General features: G+C 43.4%; 1 long non-coding RNA gene across 1 annotated transcript in view; it reads right to left on the minus strand.

Moving 5' to 3' along the window:
• Positions 1-5979: 5979 nt before the first annotated feature.
• LOC109290722 overlaps positions 5980-7334 on the minus strand; it is a 22538-nt gene continuing 21183 nt past the window's right edge. The window contains exon 3 of the long non-coding RNA XR_002095662.1: positions 5980-6236. This is a non-coding gene — a long non-coding RNA (uncharacterized LOC109290722). The remainder of the gene's footprint in view (positions 6237-7334) is intronic.

The following is a 7334-nucleotide window of genomic DNA, read 5'->3' on the forward strand; positions in this document are numbered from 1 at the left end:
AACAGAGTAAAGCAGGATGTGTTGTGAAAAAGGACAACTCCTATAAAAGTCTTGACCAAATTCAGCAGTGTAAGATGCATGTTTATATTGGTCAAAAATGGGTGTAGCTCTACATTCATCCACTTGGTATCCAATGGATGTGTAAAAGAAGGGTAACACGTTAGTGGAAAAGGTAGAAATGTAGTACACACATAGTAGGAAAATTAATAAATAGGTGGGTATAAGATTAATACAAGTTTCCTGAGCCTTTTCAACTTTGTTAACTAAGTGATAAGAGGACATGGATCAATACAATATCACTACATTTTGTTATCAATGTGTTGGAAAAGCTGTTTTTAAAAAAAATACCTTCTGAAGTTTTATTTCTTGGGGAAAATGTGATCTCTGCTAGGTGTATGTTCCTGACAGAGTAAGAAAAACAGCATAGAAAAACTACGAAAGAAAGAAAATGATCTTAGAGGGCAAACTACTAGCAAAATAGATACCTTCATAATGCATGGCCCTGAATCTCCAGAGGATCTTGGTTTATGTATAGCAACAACTGGTTTTGCAAAATGTATTTGGCATCCTCAGAGTTTGTCCTTATATCACTTGACATAAAGAAAAGGGCTGCCAGATTTGTCCACAATACCATCTGTACTTTTGACTGTTCATAACTCAGGTCAAGGTTTCCTATAACTATACCAGATATTGTTAAATGAAGAGAGTGATTTCTGATCTGTTGCCACAACACCTAAAAGCCCAAGTCACAAAGTAAGACCCATTGGCTCTAGGTGCTCCTGTATGTGTGTGACTACTTTAGGAGAAAGGTAAAGTACACTAAAAACTAATTATAACTTTGGGGCATGATCCTGTCAGCCCTTCTTGTAAACAGAAAGCTCACTTAATATAAATAAAGGTCCCAATTTGTAAGCCCTAAAGACATTATGTCTTTTATACAACATTTTCCTCCAAATGCTTGCAGCATTAATTCAGACACAGAATTAATATCTTTCCTTTTAAGGTGCATCCAGTTTTCATAGGTGCTTTGTGCTAGCTTTCAAAACTGTTTTGAAAGTTTTCCAGCTTAGAAGCTAAGTTTACATGCCACCATTTTTTCATGCTGTGCAAATAAGCAATTACTGTGCTGAGAAGTTAATATAGTTGTCCAGCTCTGACTAAGGATTAAAAAAAATTATATACTGTATTTTTCAGTGAGGCTAGCTTGGACACTGGTATTGGGTAATGAATTACTCAGTTCAGAGCTGTTTCAGGTGTGGTACTACATACTTCCAATTGTGCCACCCTTCAGGTTTAAACAAACATATTACATGACTCAAGACAATCAGGCATGCTGAAAATAATCACCTGTATTTCACTTTCAGGGGTAGGTGGTACAATTTTGTGCTTGAAACCCTGCAATTTTGTGCTTGAAACCCTTTACAAATCTGGCTACAAGATGGACTTGTGTAAAAAAAGGTGGCTGAGATATATCATAGAAGTGAAACAAATAATGAACTGTGAATGACTTCACCTATTTGTGGAATATTGGCCCTCCTTTGCTGCAGAGTCACTTTCACTGCCCTTCAAGGCCAGATCCAGCAGGTGGGTGGCAGTCTGATTGTGGGGAGCAAGGCTCAGCCAGCACTGCTGGTGTGCAGGCTCCTCCTTCCAGAGCCAGCTCCTGGCCAGCAGGGGACAAATAAGCTGTGGGGAGCACAGGGAGGGGGCAGGGGCTGGAAGGAGGAATCTATGTGCCACCACTCTCCCTAGCTGAATATGGCAGCCTGCACAGCTGTGCCCCACACCTGGTCAGCTGGGGACTGCAGCAGCAGAGGTGGTGCCCTGCTGCCCCCACCCCCTTTATATGCCTGCTCCCTACCTAGCTCCATTCTGTTCCCATCTATGCCTCACCCCTATGGCCTAAGGGACAGTATGCCACACCAGAACTTCTCCATTTGGTTCTGCAGTTCCCTCACTAGGGGGATCACCTGGCTGAGGAAGGCATTGCCAGCGCTAAGGGTCTTGGTGGCCTCGAGGAAGGTCGTGAGGACCACCAAGATCTGGGAGATGGTATCCCACTCAGCTCTGTTCAGGGGGCTGCTGATCCCAATCTCCCCAAGCAAGGTGATCTCATGGATGGCCTTCTGTTGCTCCTCCAACCTTTGTAGCATCAGGTATGTGGAGTTCCACTGAGTCTCCACATCCTGGATGATTCTGTGCTACGGGATGTTCAGCTCTGCCTGTTTCTCCTGCAGTATCTTGCCCCCTTTAATGCTGCGGTGGAAGTAGCTTGCCACCTTCCTGCATTTCAAAATCAGTTGGCTTGCAGCAGCAGTGGTGGCGGCACTGTCACCGGCAGCCCTGTCCCCCTCCAAGGCATCCCTCACTATTAGGTGCAGCCTGTGTGTGGCTATCCAGAGCAAGCATCTCCCCAATGCTCTGGGTGATCTCACTTACCTTGGGAATGCTCCCCCTTTTCTGTTCACCTTTCCCCACTGGTCCAGGGTGGCCTGCCTCTGCTCTGGGGGGAAGGGGGCTTTGGGGCGAGCGGGGGACTTCCCTTTCGGCACACACACACTGGTGCCAGGCTGAGCAGGAAGAAGAGCAAGGGGGTGGTGTCTCCTCAGATGCAGCAGCATGGCCGTGGTGGAGAAGTGTCTCATGTCCTTGTTACAGCTCATGTGCCTTCGGCAGTGCTGCCAGATGGCAAACCTGGGATCATCTGCCACCTCAAAATGTTCCTACACTACGTTACTCCCCCACTTTTGAGTTGAGGGTGAGGATCCTGCCTTTTCCCCCTTCTCAGCAGGCTGAGGCTCAACAGCAGGAGGAGCTGCCTCAGCTGAGCCACTTACCTCCACATCCTCAGCCTCCTCTGAGGTGCTGCTTTCCAGAGGAGACCTGGGTCTAGGGGACACTTGAGAGGTGTGGAGCACAAACTCTGATTCCCCCTCAATCCCCAGAATTGCTTGAGCCAGTGCGTTCAGCATCCCTGGTTCCAGCTCCAGGTCCTCCTCTGGCAGTGGGAGGCTCATGCTGAGAGCTGAAATTGAGGTGGAGGAGACAGTGATTCCACTGCTGGTGCCCACTTCTGGACTGAGCGGAGGTGGAGCAGGTGCAGGAATGTTGGGTGCAGACACTGCTCCCACCGCCTGGCTTCCACTGGCAGCACCGATGTCATGGCTGCTTGGGAAGAGAATGTGTCGGTGGGGGGGGGGGCTTGCAGCTCTAGCTTTCCCCCTACCCCCTCTCCCTCCCCTGCTAGAAGACCTGGCACCTGTCTTTCCAGCATGCTTCATATTGATCTTTCCTGTGCTGCAAAATGTCTGTGTGTGTGTGAATCCTTTTGTATTGTGCATTTTATTCCCTCTGTTACATGTGTGGACTGGCCTCTTCTTTGATTGTTTGCTTCATTGTTAAGAGTTATGTAAAAATTGTGTGCTGTCTGCCTGTCTGTCATCTTCTGCTATGAATATCTGATTTTTCTCTATATTGTCTCCTTCTGTGTGTGTGTGTGTGTGTGTGTGTGTGTGTCCTTATTACGAGGCACTGGTGGGTTTCAAGACATCCTTTTTTCTGATAGTCCATCAGAGGGTAGTAAGCAATATGGCTTATAAACAATGTGATTTAGGTTGATAAGATAGAGTAGTAAATTGCCAATTGTCAGTCAATTCAATGCAACTGTTAGTTTCCATGGTCAAAATTTAGTATCTCCTTGAATTTTGATGCCTTTACAATCCCAATGAGTTCTATAAATTGCTACAATTATAACAGGAAGTTATGGAACAGCCTCTTCAAATGAAGTGTCATGCTCTGGCCCTGCTGATCAAACATACCTTGTCCTACCTTGCATAGAATGGAGGCAGTAAAGCCAGTGTCCTCTGAAGATTATTTTATACCAGTGCAATCATTCACTGCCCCTGTTCTATTTCACTGCATAGTAGACTCAAAGTGAACTTAGCATGGGCCAGGATCTGGGTCTTTGAATTTAAGAAATAAGCAGTATATACAGAAGTTTCTGGCCCTCTATTTATACTGAGGCAATAATGAGCACTTGCAATATGCAATATATTGCACTATGCTTTACTCATTTTCCTTGTAGGACTCCAGATACTCTAGTAAGCCTTGAATGAGTTGTAGCTTGATACTGGCAAAGAATGCCTAAGCTCCATTCCTTGCACTGACTTTCAGTCTGCTGGAAGATGACATTTAAAATTAAACAGCTTCTAATAATTAATCCTATCAAAATTTGAAGTCTTGCTACTTGAGAAAATCCTTCTCTTCCTAATGACTACTATGTGGGTGGAAATCACCTATAATGAGCCTGTTGACATTCCTTGCACTTGAACTCTGGAGAACAGGAGGCAAGACAGTCATCATGAAAGCTATCCTATAACTTGCTCCCTCCAATGCCCTTCTAGATTCGAGCCTAGCTTTACTGGTGCTGAGGGCACATTGCAAGGCTCATTTTTCTTGACAAGTTTTCACTTGACTGCTAGGTGTCAGCAAAACCTGAGTTAGCTGCCCAACCAGGAAAGGACAGCTTGGTCTCTCATTGTGGGTACTAGCCGTGATAATATAAGTCAAGAGACACAGGAGTGCCAGTAAAAATTTTATTGCTCCTGCAGAAGGGTAGACTCCCGCCTTACGGGTCAAGAGCTACACCCTTGAGGGGTCGGACCCTCTATATTTATATGCTTGTCTTACATATGGTATAATGAGATTAGTCATCGTTACACTTTTTTTGGTTGTTAGTTATAATTTAGTGATTTTTATCATCATAAGGCCATCTTCCTCTTTTCAGTTGGGTCAGGTCGACCTCGCCATCTTCCTTGCTGTCTTCCTCTTTCCAGTTGGGTCAGGCTGACCTCAGAATAGATTTCTTGCTGCACCAGCACCCACCCTCCCAAAGTTATATATTTAGTATTACACATCTAGTTATAGGTTAGACTGTTCACTAAACAATTTATCAAACAGATATTAAAATACTTGAACTTATAAACTTATTAAAATATCTATACTTATTCTTATGGCCTACTCAATTAAGCAAGTTAACCTATCTTTTGTATCATAGGCAAGACTATGGAGGGATTTTCTATCTGGTCTGTGGAAGTTAAAAAAAAAAGATGACTGTTAGATTTTTTTGGATACAATTTAGGAGCCCAAATGTTCCAAATGAGCAAGCCTATATATATTTTGTAATAAAAGGTAGCACTTTGCATTCATGTACAATATATTTTGTAAATTGTATTGAGACCATCTAACAAATGCAAAAATGTGTTAAAAATAGAACATTTAAAAATCCTTAGTAGAGAGAAAATTGTAAGTTAAACTTGAGACACTTTGGCTAGAGATCCATTAGTGATTTCTGACATTACAGAATTTTTTCCTGGAAATTTAAGTGCATTTACATCCAACATCAGACTTGCAAAGAGTTACAATCTTTAACAACTGATGGCTATGTGTACCTCTAACAGAACTACAGATTTTACAGATGGCCACACTGAGGCAAACAGCCAGGCAGTAAGTCAGTGACAAAGTTAGGGCTAGAACCCAAGAGTTCTCAGTCTCAGTCTTCTGTTCTAATTACCAGACACTTTTTCTCCATGCACAAATGAGCAGCATCAGCACTGCCAGGTGGTTGAGCAATATGGCTCTTGAAAGTGTAACTGAATTAGCATTTTGTCAAGATCTGTTTTTAACGTTAATAGATATGGGGAAGTGATTTAATTAAGAAAATCATTTCACTATATCTGGATAATACCATCTTTCTGGGCCAGCTGCAGGCTACAGTTCATCCTGGTTGTCACCACACCACTCGATGTCTAGAACAGTGTCCCAGGAATCTTGGGTATGATCCAAATTTCTCCACGGGTTACCTATTCCACTGAGTACAATTTACTTAAAATGTTGTCAAATATATTTATATGAAATAAATTCTTTTAATTCAATAACTAGAGAAGAACCTATATTTAGCATTTTCTTCTGCTGTTTGTGCTGCTACTGCTTCTGTCATTCCAAAACTCTGAACAAATTACATACTACTTATTCTCTAATGCCCCTGCTCACTCTTTCTGCTCCCTTCCTTTTGTTCTTCCTCCATAATCTTCCATGGTTGACACACCAGCAGAAATTGCTGAGTAGGAGTACCACAAAATCAGAGTGCCCTTTAGTACAGCAGTGCCTGGTGGAAATTTAAATGGGCAACAATGCTCCCATATTAGATCTTGCTTGTTAAAATATCATCAGCACTTCTGTAAAGAGGGAGGTAACGGGGAAGATAGTATATATAGTAGGTATTGTTTATTATGCAGCTCATACTGTGTTCCAAATATCATTTCCTTCAAAGTCATTAAAGAGAGTCTTGATGGAAAAGCATTTGAAAATAAACAGAACTGTTCTCCAAATAAAACATGTGGCCTTGTCTAACTTTCTAAAGAAATAAATGGAAACATGCCCTTGCACAGAATATTGGTCATTTCTATGCTGAGGAAAGTTTTCCAAACCCTCTCCAAAGCCAGATACTATGCCCGTAGCCTGAACAAGAGAGGCTGGAAAATGCAATGCTCAGCTGTCTCAAACACGTATAAAAGCTGAGGACTGGTTCTTCAGTAATGCAGTGAGGGGATTCAAATAATGCAATACCCACTGTGAGGTTACCGCTGATTTGGGGTTTTGATTTTAACCCTTATTTCCCCAATTGCCATGTCTAGGGACCCGTGCGGTATAGTCTGACTCCTTTCGTCTGCCACGTCTTGATTAATTTTGATGTTATTAGTCAGGCAACGTTACTGCCACAGTAAAACACTGGCAATCTACATAGATTTTTATCTTGGTTACAACTTCTTGAGTCACTCTCAGACAACATCAAAAATTTACATAATCAATTGAATCAGTGTCTTATTTAAGTTGAACATAGTTTCATGGTTTCATCAAGTCCGACTCCCTGCCATGGACAGGACAGAATGCTGGGGTCAAATGACCCCGGCTAGGTGATTATCCAGCCTCCTTCTGAAGACCCCCAGGGTACAAGCCAGCACCACTTCCCTTGAAAGTTGGTTCCAGATCCTAGCTGCCCTGACTGTGAAGTAGCGCCTCCTGATGTCTAGCCTGAATCTACTCTCAGTCAACTTATGGCCATTTTTCCTTGTTACTCCCGGTAGTGCTCAGGGGAACAGGGACTCTTCCATTGCCTGCTAGTCCCCCTTGGCCAGTTTATAGACAGCCACCAGATCCCCTTTCAGCCTTCTCTTGTGGAGGCTGAACAGGTTTAGGTCCCATAGCCTCCCCTCATAGGGCCTGCCTTCCTGCCCCCAATCACGCTAGTGGCCCTCCTTTGGACCCTCTCGATG

Source organism: Gavialis gangeticus, unplaced genomic scaffold (genome assembly GCF_001723915.1).
Source record: "Gavialis gangeticus isolate Ggan-Ray unplaced genomic scaffold, GavGan_comp1, whole genome shotgun sequence".
NCBI classification, from domain to species: Eukaryota; Metazoa; Chordata; order Crocodylia; family Gavialidae; genus Gavialis; species Gavialis gangeticus.